Genomic DNA, 23,526 nt, shown 5'->3' on the forward strand with positions numbered 1-23,526 from the left:
GTTTTCTTATTTTCACAGAAAAAGTTTTCTAGGATTTTAGTAGAGTTGGAGAGAAGATCCAAAGAGATTTGTGATTGAAACTCCATTAATATCTATCTATTTATCTATGCAGTTTTTATACATAATTGATGTTATGAATTTCTTAGTCATGTCTGAATAGTTCAATTGTTAGGTTTAGGGTTTAAATAGGCTATGAGAGATTATCCTCAACTATAGATTGCTAAGTTGTGATATTCATCATTAGGATTGTCATTAATGTTTGTTTCTAGTTTAGCTAGCTAGAACCTTGATCTAGGAGTTGTATGTACAAGTTATCACTTGAATCTCACCCTGAATTCGTCATAATTGAGCTAGGATTGTTAGAGTAAGGTGAAAGCTGATCTATGAAGCCTAGTGAGCATAATTCAACCCGCGCGTAAAGCTTGGATAAGAACGCGTCGATCGATTATTCTATAGGAATATCGATCGACGGTACAACAAGTATATCGATCGACGGTACAACAAGTGTATCGATCGATATTCCTCTAGAATCATCGATCGACACTTATATCTGGTCAATAGACAAACTTAGAAAGCGAACGCCGATCGGTTTGTTCATAAGTGTTTTAGCTCTATAATATCATGCATACAACTTGTTAGGCGTCTGTAGGATTATAATCATGATTACCTGAATAGAAACCCTAAGTCTAGCTATTCCATCTAAGTACCAAAAACCTAAATCAAACCAATCGAGCAACTGCCTTGCTCACAAACCTGCTATTTACATTTAATCATAAATCAACCTAGCTTAATCACTATGATTAGATTTATTAGGTTCCCTAGCTCTCCGTGAATTCGATCCATAAGTACTACAACTAAACCTCTTATTTGGGAGAGTAATTCACTCATTAGGGTAATTTGAGTGAGATCAATTCCCATCTCTCTAACAATAGCATTCTGTTTGTAGTGGAAGGGTGTTTTATGGAGGACTGATTGGAGAGCTTTCTTTGATTCAAACTTTAATTGGAAGAGCTCTAGTCCAAGGTACGTATGACTCTTGACTCTAAATTCCAGTACTGAAGCAGCCAATCCACCACTCATTGAGATTTTTAGGTTGAGGGGTTTGTACCGGCCAAGTAGAGTAAATCTGTTTTATATATTTAAATTATCATTAGGAAATATCTGAATGAGGGTCCGATAGTTGGGTTTGTTTGGACCCGACACTCATTTTTCATTTTCCTCATGTGAGTATCAATGAGACATATTCTATTGGTGTCTAGGCTCAATAGAAGCGCTTGTCTTACTTTGTAGACTTGTCATGATACTATCGAATGACAATGTAACGCCGACCGCCATAGTTAATGGGCCTCCCATTTCTGCTCGTTCGGCCATGGGCTCCATTTCGTGCATCGGACGGTGCGTTAATTGTTTAGAGGCTCGAAATTCTTGTTTAATGTCTTTGCAATTACCACATGACATTTTCTCGTGCTTTGGCCTTACTCGCACAATATCGTGAATTACTTCCCGATAGGTCACCCACCATTATACTATTCCAGGTAAAACACGCTTAACCCTTGAGTTCTAAACGGATGTGTGACCAATAAGGTAAGTGCATTTTGGTGACATAGGTAACTGAATCAATTCTTTTAAGATTTTCCATATGCCACAAACTGAGATGTTACAATTCACCTCCTCTCAAAAAACGCAATGTCTTCGTTGCACCCCAAGATCGTTACTCATGTTAGTGTGAGCCCACAAATGACTCCACACTCGTCTAGGTTCGGCTCTGATACCACTTGTAACGCCCCGGCCGCCTATAGCTAATGGGCCTCCCATGCCTGCTCCCCCATAGGCCTCATTCCTTGTACGGACGGTGCGTTGATTTTTCGGAGGCTCGAAAACCTTTTTACTGTTTGTGCAATCACTACATGACATATCTCCGTACTTTGGCCTCACTCGCACCATACCGCGAATATCTTCCCGGTAGATCACATATCTTTTCACTACTCCAAATAAAGCACGCTTAACCCTGGAATTTTAAACGAATGGGTGACCAAAAAAATAAATACATTTTGGTTATATATATAAGAAAATCAATTTTTAAAGCATTTTCATATACCACAAACCGGAATGTTACCGACAGTTTCAAATCCAAAAAAATAAAACCAAATGAAAGTACGTTTTAAATCTAAGGAAATTAGGGAAATTGTTTTTTTAGAGGAAAAAAATGATAACTATGTCCTTTTAGACTAATATCTATTTTATGTCATTTTTGTCTATAACACCTTTTAATATTTTTGAAAATAAATTTAATAAATTGTTTTACAAACAAAAAAAATTGGAAAATAGTAACTATTGATAAAATACATATATGAACTTAGTGGTATTTTTTCAGTTCTAAAAATGTTTAAATCATAATTTTCAGATTATGTTCTAAATAAAGTAGAAATGACATTCTATGAAATAGAAAACGAAATCCACTTTTTCATTGAATCTATAATGTTTAGAATACATGATCTACGTAAATAAGAGTATTCTAAAAATATTTAGAATACACATTCCGCGCTTAACCTACTAATCTAAAATCTTTAGAAATAAAAATTTACACATTAATATAAATCTAAAATACGTAGAAACCTACTTCTACAAATTTACTGTAAATCTAAAACATGGAGAAATCAAAATCTACACATTACTATAATTCTAAAAACTTGTAGAAACCAATTTCTACATATTTGTTGTATTCTACATAAAGTATATGAGATTAATATAAAAGGATATAGTTATCATTTTTTTCTCTAAAAAAACAATTTTCCCAAGAAATTAAGACAAGATTATTCGATGTATTTGATTTGGTGTCTTCTGATCCTACAATAGCCATTTGTGGGGTAAAAACTCTATTAGCACGTATGCTTGGGCAGAAGAGAAGAATAATGAAAATGGTCAAAAAGATAACAACTTTAGAATCATGCGTTGGTTAGTTGATTATATATTATCATTGCCCAATAGTCCAATACTAAAAGGGGTTCTTATAGTATTTACACCCATTAACTATAAGGTAAACGAAAAGCATCAATTTTGGATTCCCAAGCATTTAAAAGTGAAAAGTGCCCTTTCTGAATTCTGATTAAACTGTCGTTCATCATCTTTCTCTAATCAATAACGATAATTTCTTGCATTAGTAAAACTCTCGGTTATGGCACGGAATTAATATGAAATTTTGTGGTAATTTTGAAAAAGCTATAAAAAACCACGAAACAGTTACAAAATGAAAAATATAGCTATTCGTATCCCGAGTTATAACAAAATTTACCATTAAACCTAAATGTGGCCATAAATAGTCATGATAGTGTAACGAATATTTTATGACGAAAGTACCATTAAATAAAACATGGCTACAATCGTAGCTGTTCAACAAAAATATTTTTTTTGCTCGATTTTGCCACAAAATGTTTTGAGGCTATTTTGCCAAGAATATTTACAAATTAAACGAAATTAAATGTAACTAAAATCATGCATAATCCACTAATTTACCACAATTTATTAAAAAACATTTTGTGGATATTTTTGCCACATATTTTTTATGATTATTTTAATCCATAAATCCTAAAACAAAATTAATACCCTATACTTTTAATCTATATATATATAAAGTAGATTTTTCTCTTTTCTTATGACACGTGGAAAGAGGGTTTATTGACATGTGTCCTCATATTTTTTCTTTGTATTTTAGATCATTTTTCTTTTAGATTATTGCAATTTGATTCATCAATTTTTAATTATGCAATATCTAACCCTTCTCACACTTATTGGTCACTTCAAAAAATAAATAAAATAATATATTTTAAATATTTAATTTATTCACAACTAAAAATAGTATAAACATTCGCCATTTTATTATTTTTACTATTTTTTATTATTTCATTTACAAATTATATCTTTATTTTACTATTAAAATCACTAGATAATCAAATTAAGAATAAGAAACTAGAACACCAACGGAGAGAACCAAAAAAGCAGGCCAGAGAGAGAATAATAATCAAAAGGCCAAAGCCACCAAGAAGCAGGAAGATATATCCCTAAAGCGTCGGAAGCACAACCACTAACTAAAAGATAAGAAACACCTCACAAACGAAATAAGAACATACAAGACGTCCATGCAAGTGAAAACCCGCGAATTTCTGGATATAAGGTACCAAAACTCCAAGAAACTAACTCCGCCCACCTATACCAAGGGAAACATGGGAAGAAGAGAAACAACTTGTGGGAAGGAGAATGAAAGACAACCACCGAGAAATCAGAGACTAAACTTGAGACCAGAAACAACCTTCTAACCCCACATAGTATACACGAACGAAAACATTATCCAAACCTCGAATGACAAACATGGTGAAAGGGAGAACTACCAGAGATGCGATGATGTAACGAGATGAGAGAATAAAGAGGGAAAGAGAGACAAAACGAAATCAACAAACTTTGGAGCCGTCCTCGAGCTATGAAATATAGCATATACACCAAAAACTAGATCTTGAAAACCAAGACGAACATTGACTATTGATGGTAAGTTAACAACGAGGAAGACAACATCAAAGACAACTAAACTCTGACCCAACCAAGGAGATGCAGTTCCTAACATCAGCCAAAATCTAAAGAAGAAGAGGAGCAGCCAATATTGTTTGGAACACCCTACAATACTTTGAGAATCAACCGCACAACTGAAAACTCATAAACCCGATCTACAACAAATACCATATAATCTCACAGGTGAAGAAGGCAAGTAAGAACAAGAGAAGGAGGTGAGTCTTTTTCCGGTGATAGTGAGAAGCACCGCACACAAGAAAGATAAATGAAGTACATAGATGGTTACGGTTCAAGGTCAAAATATGGAGAGAGGGCAAAAAACATCTTAAAGTTATAATTTTCAAAAATACGAAAAAAATAAAAATATAATTTTGGCGCTGAAACCGTTAATCTTAGAATCAACAAATGTGTAAATGCAAAGTTATTGAAATTCAATATGCTTTTAAGTTATAGGCTCACTTCACTACTAACAAGTACTATACACACACAACAACACATTATTCAAAAAAAAAAACACAAAATATATTAACATATCACCTACTATACAATAACGCATTAAAAGCACCAAAAAATGTTTTTAACAAATAAAAACGATAACATAATTACATTATCCAAAAAATTATACTCTTAACAATAATAAAACAATATTTTGCGCGAAGCGCGGACAAGACCTCTAGTTTTAAATAAAAACGAGATATTATAGTATAATAAAACCAAAAAAACTATTATTACTATACACACATATTTAAAACCATTTACAACCATAAACCTTCACTTTCAAACATAAACTATAAATCTATATCTCAAATACTATACTCCAAACCATAAACTCGAAAGCTAAACCGTAAACCATAAATCAAAAATCTTGACACCAAATTTATTATTATCAAATTTAAACATCATTTATAAAACATAAACGACAAATTTAATCTGTTAATAAATTTAATCGCAAATCCTATAATAAATCTTAAATTTCATACTCCAAAATAACCTTATATCAAACACTTAAAATTTAAATTTTGTAAGCAAGATTATTTATACCTCTGATTACATAATGTTTCAGATTTGTGTTGATTTTTTTATTGAAACTATAATCTGTTAAATGATCAATGATTGGAATTATGAATATTTAATGAAGTCTTAATTTTCAATATGCAAAGGTGAAAATGCCTACTTGAACTAAAGTCTCCCAAGAAAAAAAGATGATGATATAGGAAAAATAAATCTTTTTTTAGCAGAGTCTTAGCACGAAGTGCTCGTAGTCAACCGTCATATTTGTACACATGGATACAAAATCTCCTTTTTGGTTAGCAAAATCTTTGTAGATTCTTTTTATGTTGACAAAAAAGAAATTCAATAAGCGAGCATTTTTGAGTCAAGTGAGAAATTTCTTAAGAATAAATAATTTCATTTTCTTCTCTCTCATTTTTATACAATCAATACAATAACATATATATATATATATATATAACACTTGTAATCTTTTTATATAAGTTTATATTATAGGTTTTTAAAAAAAAATTCTAAACTGTTCTAGATATATAATATTGTTGATAAAATATGATATATAATGTTTTGATTAATACAAATATTTTTTAATCTTAATTAACCGAACCAAACCACTTATATGTATTGGAATATATACAACTTGATTTATTTATTTTAACTTGATTTTTTAGCTTGAATTGTAGAAAGAAGAGGCATGATATAACAAATACTATAGTTATTAAGCTAATGACATGAAATACTATATAGGAGGAACATGCCGCCCAATACTTGAATCTTTTTGAAACTTGAAGTTTCTTTGTGCGCTAAGTCATGATTAGTAATAGCTGCATTATTGGTGTTGTTCGTATGATTATTGATTTCTTATCACGGGCTTATAATGGCCATTGGATCTGACACCACTTCGCAATACCTTTCTTGTTTTTTATTTTGCCATCTGGCAATACCTTTCTTGTTAAATATAGCACGATGTCAAAATAAAATAAAATAACTATATAAAATAAAAATATGAATAAATGGATGAATCTTCCTTCAAAGCGCTATTTTCCAATCCTTTTGATTTTCCCTCCACAATGAAAAAGAAACAATTTTAAATACAGGAGAAACACATGTGAGCTTCTCCGTTTCTTCTTCTTTATTTTTACTAGAGCTTTTTTCCGGGCTACGCCCGGGTTTTTGCCTATGATAGTGTTCCATGGATGTTCTAGGTAAACAATTATTTTTCCTCTGTCTTGAGATCATGCAAAAGTTATAACATCCAAGGCTATGTTCACATGTCTGGGTTCTTTGTTAGGAACCATTTGAGAGATTCGCTAAGTATTTTGTTTCGCCTCCAATTTCGTTTTGTAAAAGTGAATAGTTTTATCTAATTTGCTTTAGTTATTTGTATTCGAGTGAGAGTAGAGAAGAGGAAAAAGACTTTTAAGGTTGTGTTTGTGATAAATGTTTGAGAAATATAAAAATTTAGCAGAATATTCATGATTTTGTTATTGATCAAGGCTCATTTTTGTCCATGATGCAATATTTGCTCATAATATTATAGGTTTGATTACATTAAAATATTTCAGTGTTATTTACTAAATCTAATAGGTTTTAAAAAATTAAAATTTTGTAAACAAAAACTATTAGTATATAAGCCAACATTAACTCTTACTAAAAACTCATAGAAATTTTTTTATAAAGTTAACCAACTTAAGTGTATATATAATTAAGGGAAATTGGGTTTAATAACACCAAAAAAAAATATAATTCACTATCTAACTAAAATCCTACCATCTCTCCTCCATTCTCTTCCTATCTCTCTCTTCGCTCTCTAAAAATCTAATTTTTTCTTTTTTTTGGTTATTTCACAAATAAGTCCTATAATTAAATTTCTTGCAGACTCAGACCTAAAAAAAAAACTGTCCCGCTTAACATAGGTTTATAAGTCAGAAATTGTTGTTAAACTTTAAAATTTGTAAATTTATATATTCACCTAAGATTACAGCATTTAAATTTTAAGGAAACTTTTGGAAACTTAGATTTTAATTTTTGTTTTACTCTTCTTTCTATGAGTAAAGTGGGTGTTTAATTTCAGTTTTATATTGTTTGTTATCTTTACATCATTAAGTATATTGTAAGATTATATTTAGGAATATGACTTGGGCCAGCACTACATATCTCTCGAGCTTCTCTTCTGCTTGTCTCTGACTCTTATTGTAGAAACACATAATATTAGTCTCGAGATAAATAAACCTTCTGATCAAGCAAAACCATGTCTACAGCATAAAGTCTCCCCATTTCTTCATGTTGCCTAATTGGATGGGGAAATATAGCTGACAATGGTTACACATCATCGTTGAGAAAAGTCGGGAACAACGGGACATCATCTTTGTGAAAAGTCGGCAACAACGGGACTGTATGTAATGTTATAAAAATGTCTAGATAATATCATACTATCGTTGAGAGTTATTGCAATAGATTATTCAAATATGAGTAATAGATTAGATATCAAAAGATAAAAACGGTTTAGTAGATTAGATTTTTGGTGGCAAAAAGAAAATGTTAAGTATAACAAATAAAATCATTGTTTACAATTTTTAAAAATCAAAATTGTAAATCCAAACACAATGACAAAATCAGAGCACAAACAAAATTTTATGCCTGAAGTTTTTAGTACGTGTAAGTAAAGATAGACAACAATGTCATGGGAGAGACCAAGGTAAGAAGCAATATCAAAACTTCATACATATACTAAAAAGAGCCTTCTCTAGAAGATCTTATAGTTTGGCCTTAATCTTTCCCTTGCCGGGAAACTTCCTTTTGAGCATCTACAACTTCTCTGTAGAAGAAAGAAAAGACAGTATCTTGAAAAACGATAGGAAAAAAAAACAAAACATAATGAGGGTTTCAAACAAACCTGAACTCATCACTGATCTCTTTGCTTTACTCCTTCGTAAAAAGGCATTGGCTGCCTCAACAAATATCTGTAGAATCATTGATAACTCAGTGAATTATAATGTTTCAGCGTTCAAAGTCAACTGCTTTTTGTAACAGAAGTGAGATGATTTTTACCTGTAGGAAACAAAGAGCAACACCTTCACAGAAACAACATCTTTTAGACCAATCAGGTTTTAGTTCTCTGCAGACGTTAGCATCATATAAGGCATGTTCAGCTTGCCCTAACCGCAACCAGCAGAGGCTTCCGTTTCAGAAGAAGGTATGATCTGTGGGGTCAAATCCATAAAACATTTTTTTCTTGAAAACAAAAGCCACTGACCTAAAAAAACACTCACTTCATTCTTCTTGACTGTATCCCCTCTCTCTTCCAGGAGCCTAGTTGAACATCATCACATGTTCCTTTCCTCCTCGCAAGAGCTGTGCTGCTCCAATTTCTCCACCAGCTGAGATACGGAAACAACATGGATCAGAGAACTGAAACGCTAATTTAAAACCCTAAAACGTGCGTGCAAAGCTATTACTTTTTCCGGTGGGAAAAGTGACTTTGGACTATAATTCGAGATCCCACCAAGACCCGAGCAGCCGTCATTTCCTCCAATCCTCTGTCTCTCTCGATGTTGACTCTAAGTTGTCACCAGGAATAAATGTTCTAGTGACATCTCATGTCAGAGAGAGTAAAGACACGGGTGTGTTATACGTTTTCCTACGCCTCTTTTTCTTATTTTTCCGACACACCTAAGGGTCCTGCATGATGAGGCAGAGCTTCGTGTCCGTGAGAGGTATTGGGGCCTCGTACTGGTTCCACTGCTTTGGTTGGCTCAGACTTTAGTGTGGGAAGTAGCCATGACATGAAAATCCTTTGTGCCTGGAGGAACTATCTCCTCCTAACCTCTTTCATCGGATCATGAATGTGATGAGATTTTCCTCGTGTTGCCGACACGAATCCAATAAACCGTAAATACCAAAACATAACTGGTAGAGAAAGTAAAGTAAGGTAAGGAATGGACATACCTGGTGCACCACCGTGGACTTGTTGGCCAATTTGGTCTACGTTGTAATCTTCAGCATCCGGGGATGAAAAAAATAGTTTAGATCCCAATATGTGTAATCTTTAGTATTTTCAGTGCGTGTCCAGTTGATAAGGAGCAATTTATTACACCTCTTCTTTTTATGAGATAACCCAGAGAGTATGTCTTTAGACAGACAAAAAACAACACTCTAGCAAAAAAAAAAAACTAAAAAAGACAAAGACACTAAGAAGAATGAATCAAATACATACAAATATCAGAAGTTTCCTAGTAAAAAAAGAAACTAAAAAAGACAAAGACACTAAGAACCATGGACGCATGAGCTTTTATATATATAATCTTGTCTCTTGTTGCAAACATCAAAAAGAATAGCCGGTGAGGTTTGTGGTGGTTCAGTCATATTTGAGCTGCTAAACTGAGCCAAGAGATAGCTTCTAGATACAATCATACAATGCAATTTAAATATATAGAAAATACTCAAATAATTTATGCCATTAGCACTGCAATATATAAAACATAAGACATAACAGAGTTCAGAGCTCTTCTAGCATGCCTAAAGGGATTTGCTAACTAAACAGAATCATAATTTTCATCCAGGATGAAAAGAAAGGAATTATAAATCCAGCATCATACCTGTGACCACCACACATGCAATCTAATTATATGCCAGACTGAATTCTCAATCCAGCGTCGAAGCATAGGGAAAATGAACATGATAGCCGTCAGCACATTTGGGAGCAAGCAAAGAGCGACAGCCAAGATATGGAGCGGGGGAACCCCTTTAACGTCTCGTGGAAGGAATGATATCCATTGCTTCAGCATCCCAGGAGCAGAAGAATTGGACTGGGCATCGCAAAGCGGTAAGACTACACACCAAGCGAGACTTAGAGCGATCTTGAGAATATTTCTCAAAATTTCAGTAAATTTCCATCTGTGGAAACCCGGGAAGTTTAAGATAATATCCAAGATACCTAGAATATAAGGAAGAAACAATGTAATCGTTATTTCCTAGATAAGTAACAAAATGATGAAACAGAGGAACTCCAAACAGGGAAAGTTTTGTTGCAACATTGAGGGTGACGTACTCTGGAGGAAGCGTAGAAAAGCTGATGTAATAAAGATAATGGAGAGAGATCTCCATCATCACGCATTGGCCAGCTGAGATAGAAGCAATCTGGAGACCTATATAACAGTGATGTGCATATGTCACAAAAAAAAAATTAAGATTTCCCAACCAAGTAAATATTCAATTTACAGACTTTGATTTTTAACGTACCAAAAATATTCATACAGATCATCATAGTTGGACCAATCTGAGTGAGCGGCCTTGCCAGTGGCATTCTTACTTGCTTCCCATTTCATGGAAAAGAGAACTATGGAGTATAGAAGGTCAAGATTATTAAGATGTCATAAACCTATCATTTAAACCTCATCATCTCCACCGTAAGAAGGCTTGATATTTTTTCCAGTAACGATGCTGACATTTCCAGCCAGGAGACCATGGAGTTCATAAGCCATCTGAGAATAAAAAGCAGGTAAATATTGATGAATTCTTGTGTTTGACTAATCATATCAGCTAAAAAGGATTTAAAAACCCATATACAATATCTTCTGCTGTTGTATATCTTCAGCACCTTGAGAAAGCCTTCGCATAAATTAAATGAGTGAATTTTTATTAAGAGTATAAACATCATTCAAAAAGTGTCTCATTCAAGCCATTTGTGAAAATAAAATGTTGCCTGGTACCTTAAACTATGTTTACGTCCTAAAAATTTGCACCAGTTCTTGTAGTTCTTAAAGAACTTTGTCTTGACGGCATCAACGGCTCTATCGTCGAGCTGCATCGATACATTAATTAACACAAAACTCCATTGCTTAAAAGTGTTAACAGATAAATATGTATCTTTTTATTGATGGAATATTGAGATAATGCTGTGGTGTTTTACTCATCAGTAGTGTCAGTGGGTCTAGGTGAGTGGAGGGAAGTATCGAAGGTACCTTATTCAGAAACTCTGGCCTGGGAGTCAACCTTATATGATTATCAGCAAGTAAACAAACCAGATGCTCCCATTGGTTCCTGACATTGTCTCTCTGTTAAAATCAGAGAAATAATAAGTAGGAAATATAGTTCACAGGTTCAACATAAATTCATTAGGTCGTCTTGCGTTGCCAAGGTAACTGAAATTATTACAGGTGAAGGAGCAAAAAAGACTAAAGAATACACAATCCTACCCTAGCATCAGCGTTGCCAAGGTATCTGAAATTATTACATGTGCAAAGGAGCAAGATTACCTTTTCGTTTTTAGCAGGAGCTTTTGAAGATTTGCCATATACATTTTTTTTTCTTGAAGAAAGCTAAGTCTTTTAGTTTCATCTTTCAATGACTGTAGAATAGGAAGAAAAATATTCAACTTATACGCTTCCTAGCAAAAAGCTACATTCATTAAGATGTTGTGTATATACCTCTTAATTATTTCCTTGTCTGGTAAGATATTTCTTTTATTCAGTCTCAAACTCAAAATCGATCTCTTGCATACAAATATAAAGAACAGTTCTCAGTTTTTCTGAAACCCACAAACCAATATAGTGTTTTGAGATTCTAAACTAACAAAGGTACTACGTGCTGATTAGGCTGGTACCCTACGCAGCGACCTCCAGCTTGATCCTAGCAGCTCTAAGCCAATAAAGGTCCCACCTTTCGCAATGTTTTTGGCCTCCCAGAAATGGATTTTGGTCCGAGCGAAACTTCGGAGGCAGGAGACTTACCGGTGGATTTTGTGGTCGTAATTGTAGCTTCGTTAGTGATAGTTTTCGATTTGGGCTTGATCCAGGGTTTAGATGAAGCGGCTTATATCGTAGGAGAATCTACGGGAGATGGAACAAAACCGTGAAGAAGAGATTAAATAGCAACTTTGATTGATGAGGAGGGTTTCACAGTAACGGTGATTGCTAGAGAACGGAGATGGTAAAGAAGAATGAAGAGTCAGATGGACACAGCTGCGTGACATGTCAAAATATAACCTTTTGATTGGATGAATTTTTAATCCTACGTGACACATCTTAGAAGCCTTCATATATCCCTTTTAATATAGGTTAGATTTTTTCGACTGAAAGTTATATAGTCAAATTACCATTTATGCTAAAAGATAGTATCCTGAAGTGTTATTAATGATAACTTGATAAGAGTTGCGTTACTAGAATAATACAATAGGAATTCAGGTATATAGCGGATTAATTATTATCTCTAAATATCACTGGAAATTACATAAGTCTAAGGCTACAAAAAAAGTGCATAACATTTTCCCATTTAATCAACCCGATAAAAGAGGATTCTGAAACAATTTACAGATTCTAGTTAATTAGAGAAATGATAGCACTAAGCAGCGCGGCTCAAGGGGAAGGGCGAACAGTGCGCTGGCACGGAGCACACCCTAAAATCAAATAAATTTAATGACAAAAGAAGCCTCAATTTTTATTTTATTTTTCTAGGCAGAGGCCCCATAATTTTTTTTAATTATGCAGAGTTCATCACTGAACATGTGTTCTTTGATTATATCTGAGTAATCCACTAGTTAGATATAAGAATTTCAAAAGATTGATTAATTTCTAGAATGAATTGTTAGGGTTTATCTTTTAATCTTCATCTTGATTGTTCTTATTTTTAATGCTAGATTTGGATTAGCAACTCCGATAATCTAGATCATATTATAATTGGTAGATGCTACTGTGTTATTAATTGTCTGATACAATCTTGATGAGTTAAATCCTTAACTGAAAAGAAATTTGGTTTAAGGATTTAGTGAACATATCAAACCTAATCTTAGTGTTTTTCTTAATAATTTAACTTTTCAAAGAAATTTGGGATACTAAGGATCTAGATAGTTTCTGCAGCGAAAGCTGATAATTTGATTATTGTGATTTGTGTTCTTGAACAGTTATTCATTAACCCTGATAATTTTTTTTTACTGCAATTCTGATTTCTTTATTGATTTTGCTAGATCTAACGCTTTCTTCCATCGTTTACAACAGTTTTAATTTATGTATTAGAACTATTCTGATGATAACCCAATTTTATTGAGTGATTCATGTCCCATTAGATTCGATCACTAAGTATTACAACTAACGCTATGAAATTGAAGAGTTGCTCACACGGTAAATTTGAGCATATGCCGACACAGGAAATCCTCCACTCAAGCTAAAATCCAAATTTTTTATTCTCCCTGGAAGATAGGATTTTTGACATCTCCGCTGCGTAAGCCTTCTCCTCCTGTCACCAGATCTTCACATCTCTTTGCCTCTGTTGTGTCTCCGCTTGTTTTACAATCTAAACATCCTCTCCGCTGAAAAGCCTCCTCTCTGCCGCGTTGTAACGTCACTTCAATTCACCGAATAAGAATCTTGAACCGATGCATCTGCTCTCTACGCTGCATCCCTCTCTACCGACCACCGTAGACCTTCCACCGTCGCTCCAATGCATCTTCTGTTTACCTTCGTCAATACATGCAGTTATGAGATGTCATCAATCAATGCTGGATTTGGAAGTGTTATTCCTTTGTTGGGCATGGCCCATTATTGGGTGTTAAGGGCAATCAACAAAGCTTGTTCAAACACTATGGCCCAATAGAAACTTTGTTATTGTGCTAGTGGATTTAAACCGGTTTCAATGAGCCTCCACCGGCCGATCCCCTTCATTTTCATCTCCAAACCCTATATATCCACCGTCTCTTCCGCAAATATCCTGGTCATCTTCACCAAACATGTCTTCTCTCCAGCCACATATCAAGTCTAACGAGTCTAGAACTGTCACGATGAGTCTACTTGCTGTCCCGGAAATGAAATCTTTTATATTTCTCTACGAGTAATCTAGAACCAGAGCTCATGGCTCTTTCATTAGATCCACCAGCCTGCCCTATGCACCTTCGTACCGACCCTTGCAAATCCACCATCTCCTCCGCAGCTGCACATCTAGTCCTTTGAGTCTATAATTATCACGATGAGGCTCCTTATTGTCCCGAAAATGACACCCCCTGTCTTTTCCAATGATTTCTCTGGAACCAGATGAGTTCATGACTCTTCTATTAGTATTTTTATCAACTAATAGTGATTATTTTAAATTGCAAAAAATTTGTTGCATTGATTATATTTTTATTGGTTTAACTTTGGAAAAATAGATGATCACATAAAATTATGTATTTAATACTAAAATTTAATATATATTTTATTAGTTTGTAAAAAATCTAAAACATGCATTATTTTGAAACAAAAAAAATATATTTAATTTAATATTAGTTTTGATTTAATCACTCAGAAATAAATATTGGACATTTCATACTCTCTAAACTGTATCAGTGAAATGTCTAAATCAAACATTTATATATATTTCTTCCTACGACAGTAAAAGTTGATGGTAAGATAAATATGGAACTTAATAGACTTGATTATTAATATTTATTGTTTTTAGTGAAAAAATTTATTAACTAATAAAGTGATTAATTCCTTAGTGTAATAAATTTATTAACTAATTTTGATATTGTGCTCTATGTTTGTTTTCTTTTGATATATACCGTGGTCTCTATGTCTTAAGATAGTGTTCATTCATTTTTGAAATATATATAGTCAAATTTCAGTATTGTTATCTTAATTTTACTATTAGCATCTATTATGTATTTTTAAACTTTACAAATCCAAAAATATATTCACCTGACCTGACTAGTCTATATTCCCATTTTAGTGTAACAATCTCTTTTTTTTTTATTTAAACAGTGTAAAAATCTTTAATCCTTGTCAAATCAAATTTAACATACAACAATAGTATAACTGTGCACCCAAAGTCACATAAAGCTTTATTAACTGTAAAGCTTTTTTCATTGGCAAACGATTTATTAATTGTAAGCTTTTATTCATAGAGAAAATTACGAGGACAAATATTATCTCCAATGAATTATGGAATAAGCTTATTTATGGAATAAGCTTATTTTTGTTCTATTATAGAATGAAAAGTAAAATAAAATTATTTTTTCTTACTCTAAACTCTTTTTTAAGGGTAAATAGAATGAGTTTAGAAATGCTCTAAAGATGGCTACACAAAAAATGACAGTGATAGTTATTTGTTTTAAAATTTTCTTTTAAAATTAAAGTTTGTGTTGTGCAGCGATGGATTTAATGAAAAATAGTTTAATGATAGTCAGGTAATGATGTAGTCTTTTTTTTCTTCGTGGGTAAATAAATAATGTTGACAACAAAGTCAGAACAATTATGGTTCTGTAAACTACCACTAAACGATCAAACTATTTCAAACTTCTGAAAAAAAAATCAGCTAAGCTTTGATGCTTTCAGTGATATATATGCCGGTTTATATGAATGGGTCATTTGACTTGAGCAAATATAAATGCAATAATTCCCAATGCTTTTCGTACACTAATCTGATCAAGATCCTCTATGTTGGGAATTATTAGATAAAAATATAATTTCATGATATAAAGAGCATAACAAAATCAATGTCTCAGTCGGTGGGGTCAGTCCACTAATCAAAATTCTTATAAAATTGACACTTTATTAAAGAATGGAATCTTCGACCTGGGTCAAGGGTTTAATTCGTGCATACGTTGAATTTACATTACTAAACTTCAACATTCACAGAAAGGATCATTTCAATATATAAGAAGGTCAAATAACAAAAAGAAAACATACAAAGTAACTTTAAAAGATCTACGTTTTCTAAAAATTATTGGACGACCTTGGTCTTATTAAGAGTCTTTCACCAAAAAGAAGAAAAATCTGTGTATTGCAAATGAGTCTGTTGCACCACAAAGCTGCTCCCAAAAGCTTCATCTACCTCATGCAGCCCATCCAATTTCTGCACATCGTTTTTTAACAAACTGAGATAAATTTTTATTAATTACACACATTTAGCAATTACAATATAATATGTTTTCGTTATATCATATCTACCTACGATATCTATATAGTATTTTTACTGTATTCAAATTTATTTATGTTCTTAAGGATATTTATATATATATATATATATATATGCAAAAACCGTTAAAAATATATGAAATAACTATTTTATCTCTACAATTTTACAATTTTACAATGTTTATAAGATATACTAGATTTGGACCCGCACAACCGTGCGGGTATTAATTTTCATGTTTATATATATTTTATATAATTAGAATATATTTTTAAAGTTACTTATATATTTAAATATTTATATATAATTATTTTAAATATAACAATTTGATAGTTTTCATGCTGTAAGTTAATTGATTATTTCAAATCATCACATATGTTTGGTATTTTTAATATATATATTTTAAAATTATTTTTTATTCAATTATTATGATCCTGAACCATAATTCAAAGCGCTATATTTCTTTTATCAATATTTTTTTATGTTTATTCATTTAATATAATAACTATATATATAAAAAAAAGTTTAAGATAAGTTTATTTTATACATGAATTATCTAATTTACTAATGTTAACCCGTTCTACCAACATAATATATTTCTAGTATAAATTTTTAATGGTTGTAAAAATAATATTAATTTATCAGTTTAAAATAATTTTACCATATTTAGTTAAATACAATGTTTTATTTTAAAATGATAGATATAACTATAAAATAGTAAAATTTGATATAATTTTTTTTCATTTTATAAAAGATAACTGAGTATATATATATTAATGTATAATAACATTAATTTCATTACTAATTACAAAATTAGTGAAAATATTTATATACAATTTTTGATAATTAAGATATTGTTATAATGTTTTTCAACACATTTGTTAAAAAAATTAAATATATATATTTATATTTTAAATTAAAAGATATCAAATTATATTATGATTTAAGTAGTTAAAAGATTATATATTAGCATTCAGGAAATACATTTAATAAAAAATTTAAATAATGATCCAAATAAAAATATCACACATGAATCAAGTTGAGTTTGTTAACCAATCCGAGTTTTTAGGAGTCGATGTTATATTAGAAATGATATATTATTAATTCATATTATTAGTAATAAATGAATGATAACTGATTTCTAGTAATAGTCCATTTAAAAAAAAAACACACATGAATCAAGGTTGTGACTTCTGTTTTAATATATAAGATGAAGCAAAACCGAAGCGTAGGTAACTTATTTTCATATAAAAAAAATTGGATACTAAATTATAAATTCACAATTTTATACATTCTTTCATATGGTTTTAGCTTTGTAGAACCAGTTTGAATTTATTTCTGTTTTAGTCATCGACACCTGCACGTATTATTGAGTTAAAACCTGAGCTATCAGTTACGGATTACGGTACGTGCATTATATGTAGTACAATCATTTTTCCAAAAAAACTTGGTATGTTAACTAAAAATATTCAAGTAAAAGAAAATTAGTTTTAGAATATGAATTTTACCCAAAGCATCGGTGTCGTCGTCTTCAATGTTGGGAATCTCTACAACTTCGTCGTTGCGTGCGAATCTGCCACGTATTCGAGGTCTACTGTCCGCTAGCGTTTTCCTGCATGCATACTATTTTGTTGTTTCCATCCCAAAAAAAAAAGTTACTACTAAAAATAAAGTATTAAAAAACCTTTCAGAATTTAGGAAATGTAATACTAAAGTTGTTACCTTAATAGTTTTGGTAAAGTTTCTATGGTTTCGTTTAGCTCTATACTTTGAGATCTTCTCTTTACGTTCTTCTGCACTGTATCGTCCCACCTTAATGTTCTGCTCGTCTTGAAACGGCTCCGATGATCTCTGCTCTGCAACATTCTTTCTTGGGTTCTGTAAAAAAGGACAAAATCGATGGAAAAAAAGAAGAAAAAAGAGAATCAAAACTTTTAGTAAAATTATAAAAAGAAACAAAAGAGCAAGAAAAACAGAGACCTGCAAATCTCCTGTGCTATAGACTCGTCGCATCACCTGACCAGAAAAGAAGTCATTTTCTGGCGATTTCAAGCCATTGAAATGGAGATTTAAAGAATCCATTATCGGAACGTTGTTGAACGGAATCTGATTTGGTTTTCCGTCTACGGAATTGGTGCTAAAGCTTCTCTGCATGTATCTCCCCGCATTCTCCACTGCACTGTAGCTTCTCGCCATTGACGCAACCGTTTCCGTCTGATTATGATCGGAGCCGCCGTAAAACTGCTCTGTTTTGACGCCGTCGGAGAAGTCAGGATATAATCCGGTGGGAATTTGAGGAGAGAGAGTTAGGGTTCCAAGAAGGCCGCTTGGAAGAGATGGAGAGAGGATGTGAGGGGTAAAATGGTCAAACATGTTGAGAGATTCATCAACAGAGTAAAGTTCATTGTTGCAGAACAAGTCCGTAGTTGTTGTGCCTGAAGAGAACATATCTGAAGATGAAAAAGAACCATCAAAGATGTAAAGATCTGAAGAAGCCATTTTGAAACTGATGAAGTGAAGTGAAACTCTGTTTATGTTCTGTCTTCTCTTTTTTCTTGTGTTTTGCTTTACCAAAAATGGCAAAAAGAAATGTCCTTTCGTTTTGAAAATTCGAAAAATTGCCCTTTTTGTTTCCTTTGTTTTCTAGGTTTCTCTGTTTCAGAACAAAGACATGACAGGTCAAGTTTCTTTTGTCCGGTGAATATAACAATGTATTTATAACGGCGAAAAAACAACAACAACTGATTTCACTAAATGTCCTTATGTTTATGTACACTATGGATTGTTTCCGACAGTTTTGTATTCTTACGCTTCCAAACCTAAATGTAGGCAAATGCTCCATGCTTCTGTAAGTTACACATTCTAGATTTTTCACACGTTTTAATAAAACACATTAAATTTACAAATATTTTTGTGTTTATTTTTTTTTCTATAATTTTAAGCCAATAAAAATTCAATTAGTGCAATCAAGTTTTTTGAAATTTGCAATTTGTTAATAAAACATACATTGAAAATGTAAAAAATAGATCTTTTTGAAACAAAAATTTTCTCTAGAATATGTAACTTTAAGGAACGGAGGGAGTATAATATTGGTAAAATTTAATTAATTTATTATTCGTTTAGATTCAATTAAATAAAATCTGAATATCAGTAATTTTACATATCATATCAATGAGATACTATTGTTTTACAATTTTTTTAGATTATTTAGTATTTTTGAATATTTTCACATTTGACCAAAAAAAAAAAAAAAGAATATTTTCACTTATATGCAACTGAGTTGATATTCAGTTAAAATAAAATTTTGTTGGATATCCAAACACGAATTAGCTAAACAAATAGTATGAATCATAAATACTAAACGAATAATAAATTAATTAAATTTTACCAGTGGACAAAACGAAATTATCATAAATACTTTTAAATTCAAGATATCCATTTGGTGCCTACCTCTACCCAAATGCTTACGTTCAAATAGTTTAATTTAAACCCACTTGGTGGTTGATCAAAAAAAAAAAAAAACCCACTCGGTGGTTGTTCAAAAAAGAAACCCACTTGGTATTTCTATCTTTTTGATTGTACAATGTGAGTGTTGGGATTTATTCGCCAACTCTATATTGTTTGATTAGTATGATATTGTCCACTTTGGATTTTAGGCAAATCCGTATAAATTTATTTTTGATTTTCTTCCCAAAAATTTTCGTACTAATTAGACTTGGACATCTCTTTATATATTAGACATTCTTTGTCTAATTCTCCAATGTGAGACTTAGTTTGCTATTTCACATTCTCTCCTTCAAACTAAAGATCACATTCATATTGTGTTTCACAACTGATTTCCAGGATCTTCTGACCTGATCTCTGCAACACACACACACCTCCCATTCATCACTCGAAAGATCCCAATCATCACTCGAAGGGTCCCATTCATATTTCGAAAGGTATTTCGGTTTTCTTGCAGATTTCTCGTCAACCTGGCTCTGATACCAATGTTTAGATTTTTCAATTCATGTCCAACTCTATATTGTTTGATTAGTACGATATTGTTCACTTTGGGCTTTAGACAAGCTCACATGAATTTACTTTTGATTTTCTTCTCGAAAGGACTCGTACTAATTAGAGTTGAACATCTCTTTATATATTAGATACTCTTTGTCTAATTCTCTAACGTGAGACTTAGTTTTATATTTCGAAGTGAGTTGCTATATACATATTTTTGAACTGTCCTTTTGTTGCTATATTACTATTCAAATCTCACGTTTCTAGAATCTAATTCCGTCATTGGCATAGCTGTTGAAAATGCATTTTTTTTTATTATATAGTTATTTTCGAGGTGTAGTTGAGAATATTCGCGTACTACCAACATTATGCTTATTTGCAGTTAATATTTTCTAAAAACAAAACCTTTTTTTTAATCAGTATACAGAAAATTATCAGATGATCTATGTTTCCCAATCCCAATGAAAAATGAAAGTTAGTAGGACGAAAAATAAGATTTCGAATCTATTGTAGTATAAGAGTGTTTATAACTTCATTGCATACTTTTTAGTGGTCAAAAGGTCGATTTTTTTACAATACTAAACTAAAGAAAATAACTTTCCCGATTCGAAAAACCAAACCGGAAATGAGGAATCGACATAAAACATAGCTGAAAAAGATTTTTTCGTAGCTCGTGCAAGCTAATATGTTATGTGCTCTTGAGATATGCCGGAACTTGAGATAGGAAATAAAGTTTTAATGTGTCTAAATTCTTCTATGTGTAGAGAAACCTGGTTATTTTTCAAGTGTCGACACCATCTTTATCAGTTGAGAACAGTCTGTTGCAAAAACTACATCTGAAAACTGAAAGGTCTTCGTATATTCCATAACCAAAATCAGAATTTCATATTTAGCACGTAAAGGTGATAGACTTTGACGGACATTCATCATCCCCATCATCGTGTCATCAAATCCTATGGTCGAATTAAAATGCAAATTTAATGCAGGTGAGCTAATGTTTTCTTTTTGGTAAAAACCGAGCTGAGCTAATGTTGCTCGAGATAATAAGTGAACGTGTAGTACTATACTATTAATATATAAGAAAACTATAGTTTTTAAATATAAAACGTCATCTTTAATATTTTCCCTTTACAATATTTTAATTTTTTTAATACTGCATTTAATAACAAACAAATTCTTTAATAAAATCGTCTTAGCTCAGCGGTAAAGCCCGTGACTTTTAATCCCGTGGCTGTGGGTTTAATATCCACAGACGGCGAGCTTAGCATTCATTTGCGGTTTATATTTAAATCACTCTTTGTATTTAACTGGAAATCTTGGTATCAAAATATTTGAGTTTACAAAAAAAAAATGATGCTTGTTAATAGTGTGCACAGATCGTATAATTTTTAAGAATCTTAATATTAATAATATGTTTTGAGTCACACGGATTTCTAACTCTTACAAAAAATGATGTATGTTTTTTTTAAGACAATATGATGTATGTTGTTAACAAGAAAATAATGTGTTTAGTATTATTATGTCATATGTTGTTTTTTAAATAATTTTGTTTAATTCGTAAAAAAACCTCATAAAATTTCGTCTTTGGTCATTTGTTTTACCAGTAGAAAGTCCGGTTTAAGTCTATACCCATGCACATTTTTTTGACAGCATACGTACCCATGCACATGTAGAAAACGGTGTCATATGAATGTTTGCCATTCTAAAAGTTCGGCCTTTCCAATGGGTCAAAGAGTTTTAATTCAGCCAATAAAATCTCAAGCGGAGCGAAATTTAAGTTTAAACAATTAGTTTTAATAACTGTCGTCTTCAAAATTTCAAAAAATGAAAAAAAAAAGAGGAGAGAAAAACTTTGTAATTTTTCTACGTTTGTTTCCAAATGAAAAAAATAATGAATGTGTAGCGCGTGAAACACTAACTTGATTTTGTAACTATTTTCTAATTTGCATTTTCTGGAGTAAATTCATATTTTGTTTCGTGGGTAATCTTGAATTCGAGTGTCCATAAAACAGACAGGTTTTCTATTGAAGATATTTGTGTTTTTGGTTCGTGGTTATTTTAAAAATCATGGGAAGGTCTCAAGAGAAGCTTGGTTACTATGTGGAGACTTTAACGAGATACTAAAACCAGAAGAAAAGTTGGGAGGTCCAATTAGAGAACCGTGGAGCTTGGTCGATTTTAATCAGATGGTAAATATTTGTCGTCTTAAGGATCTACCGTATAGTGGAAACAATATGACTTGGTAAGGCAAACGCAAAACTCATTCGGTCCAGAGTTGGTTAGATCGAGGATTTGGTAATGATGAATTTCGAGCTGTGTATCCAGCATCACGTATCACTTACTTGGAGATGATAGAATCTGATCATCGTCCTGCAATAATACAGATTAGGAAAACTACCGAGTTTGGAAAGAAGTCTTTTTGCTTTGATCATAGATTGACAGAGCGTGAGGGTTTCAAAGAGGTAGTTATGGATGGGTGGAACTCCCATCCACAAGGACGGTTTGTTTCAGTTTCACAACGTATACGTCATTGTCGTCATGCTATCTCTCAATGGAAGAAATCAAATAATACTAACTCTGCAAAACGTATCAAGGCTTTGACTGCACTAATTGATGAGGCTCATTCTGATCCTCTGGTTTCTCTCACAGAAATAAATCAACTAAGGAAGGATTTGATCCAAGCTTATAGAGATGAGGAGACTTTCTGGCGCAATAAAAGTAGAGTCCAGTGGCTAAATTTTGGAGATCGAAACACTCGTTTCTTTCATGCTTCAACTAAGAATAGACGTACAAGAAACAAGATCGTTAGTATTCAAAATCATAATGGTCAAGAAGTTTTTGGTAACAAGGATGTTGCGACAGAAGTGTTACGTTATTACTCTGAAATTTTTACGTCCACACAGCCTGATCATATCTATGAGAGTTTAAGGAATCTCCCACATGTCGTTTCTGAGGAGTGCAATGCTTATCTTACTCGCGAGGTTACAGCTGCAGAAGTACGTGCAAGTGTTTTCTCAATAGGACCATCTAGGGCTCCAGGTCTTGATGGCTCAACGGCTAGTTTTTACCAAACATATT

At 32.3% G+C, this 23,526-nt stretch overlaps 1 long non-coding RNA gene and 1 pseudogene across 1 annotated transcript; both read right to left on the minus strand.

The window, feature by feature from the left end:
* Nucleotides 1-8,091: 8,091 nt before the first annotated feature.
* LOC125589258 lies at nt 8,092-14,838 on the minus strand. Its single transcript, XR_007325428.1, has 6 exons — nt 11,997-14,838; nt 11,826-11,917; nt 11,532-11,624; nt 9,027-11,371; nt 8,841-8,948; nt 8,092-8,771 (listed from the first exon to the last, which is right to left on the minus strand). It is a non-coding gene; the product is annotated as an uncharacterized LOC125589258 (long non-coding RNA).
* Nucleotides 14,839-16,165: 1,327 nt separating this feature from the next.
* Nucleotides 16,166-19,261, minus strand: LOC106436740 (annotated as a pseudogene).
* Nucleotides 19,262-23,526: the final 4,265 nt, after the last annotated feature.

Source organism: Brassica napus, chromosome C6 (genome assembly GCF_020379485.1).
Source record: "Brassica napus cultivar Da-Ae chromosome C6, Da-Ae, whole genome shotgun sequence".
Taxonomy (NCBI): domain Eukaryota; kingdom Viridiplantae; phylum Streptophyta; class Magnoliopsida; order Brassicales; family Brassicaceae; genus Brassica; species Brassica napus.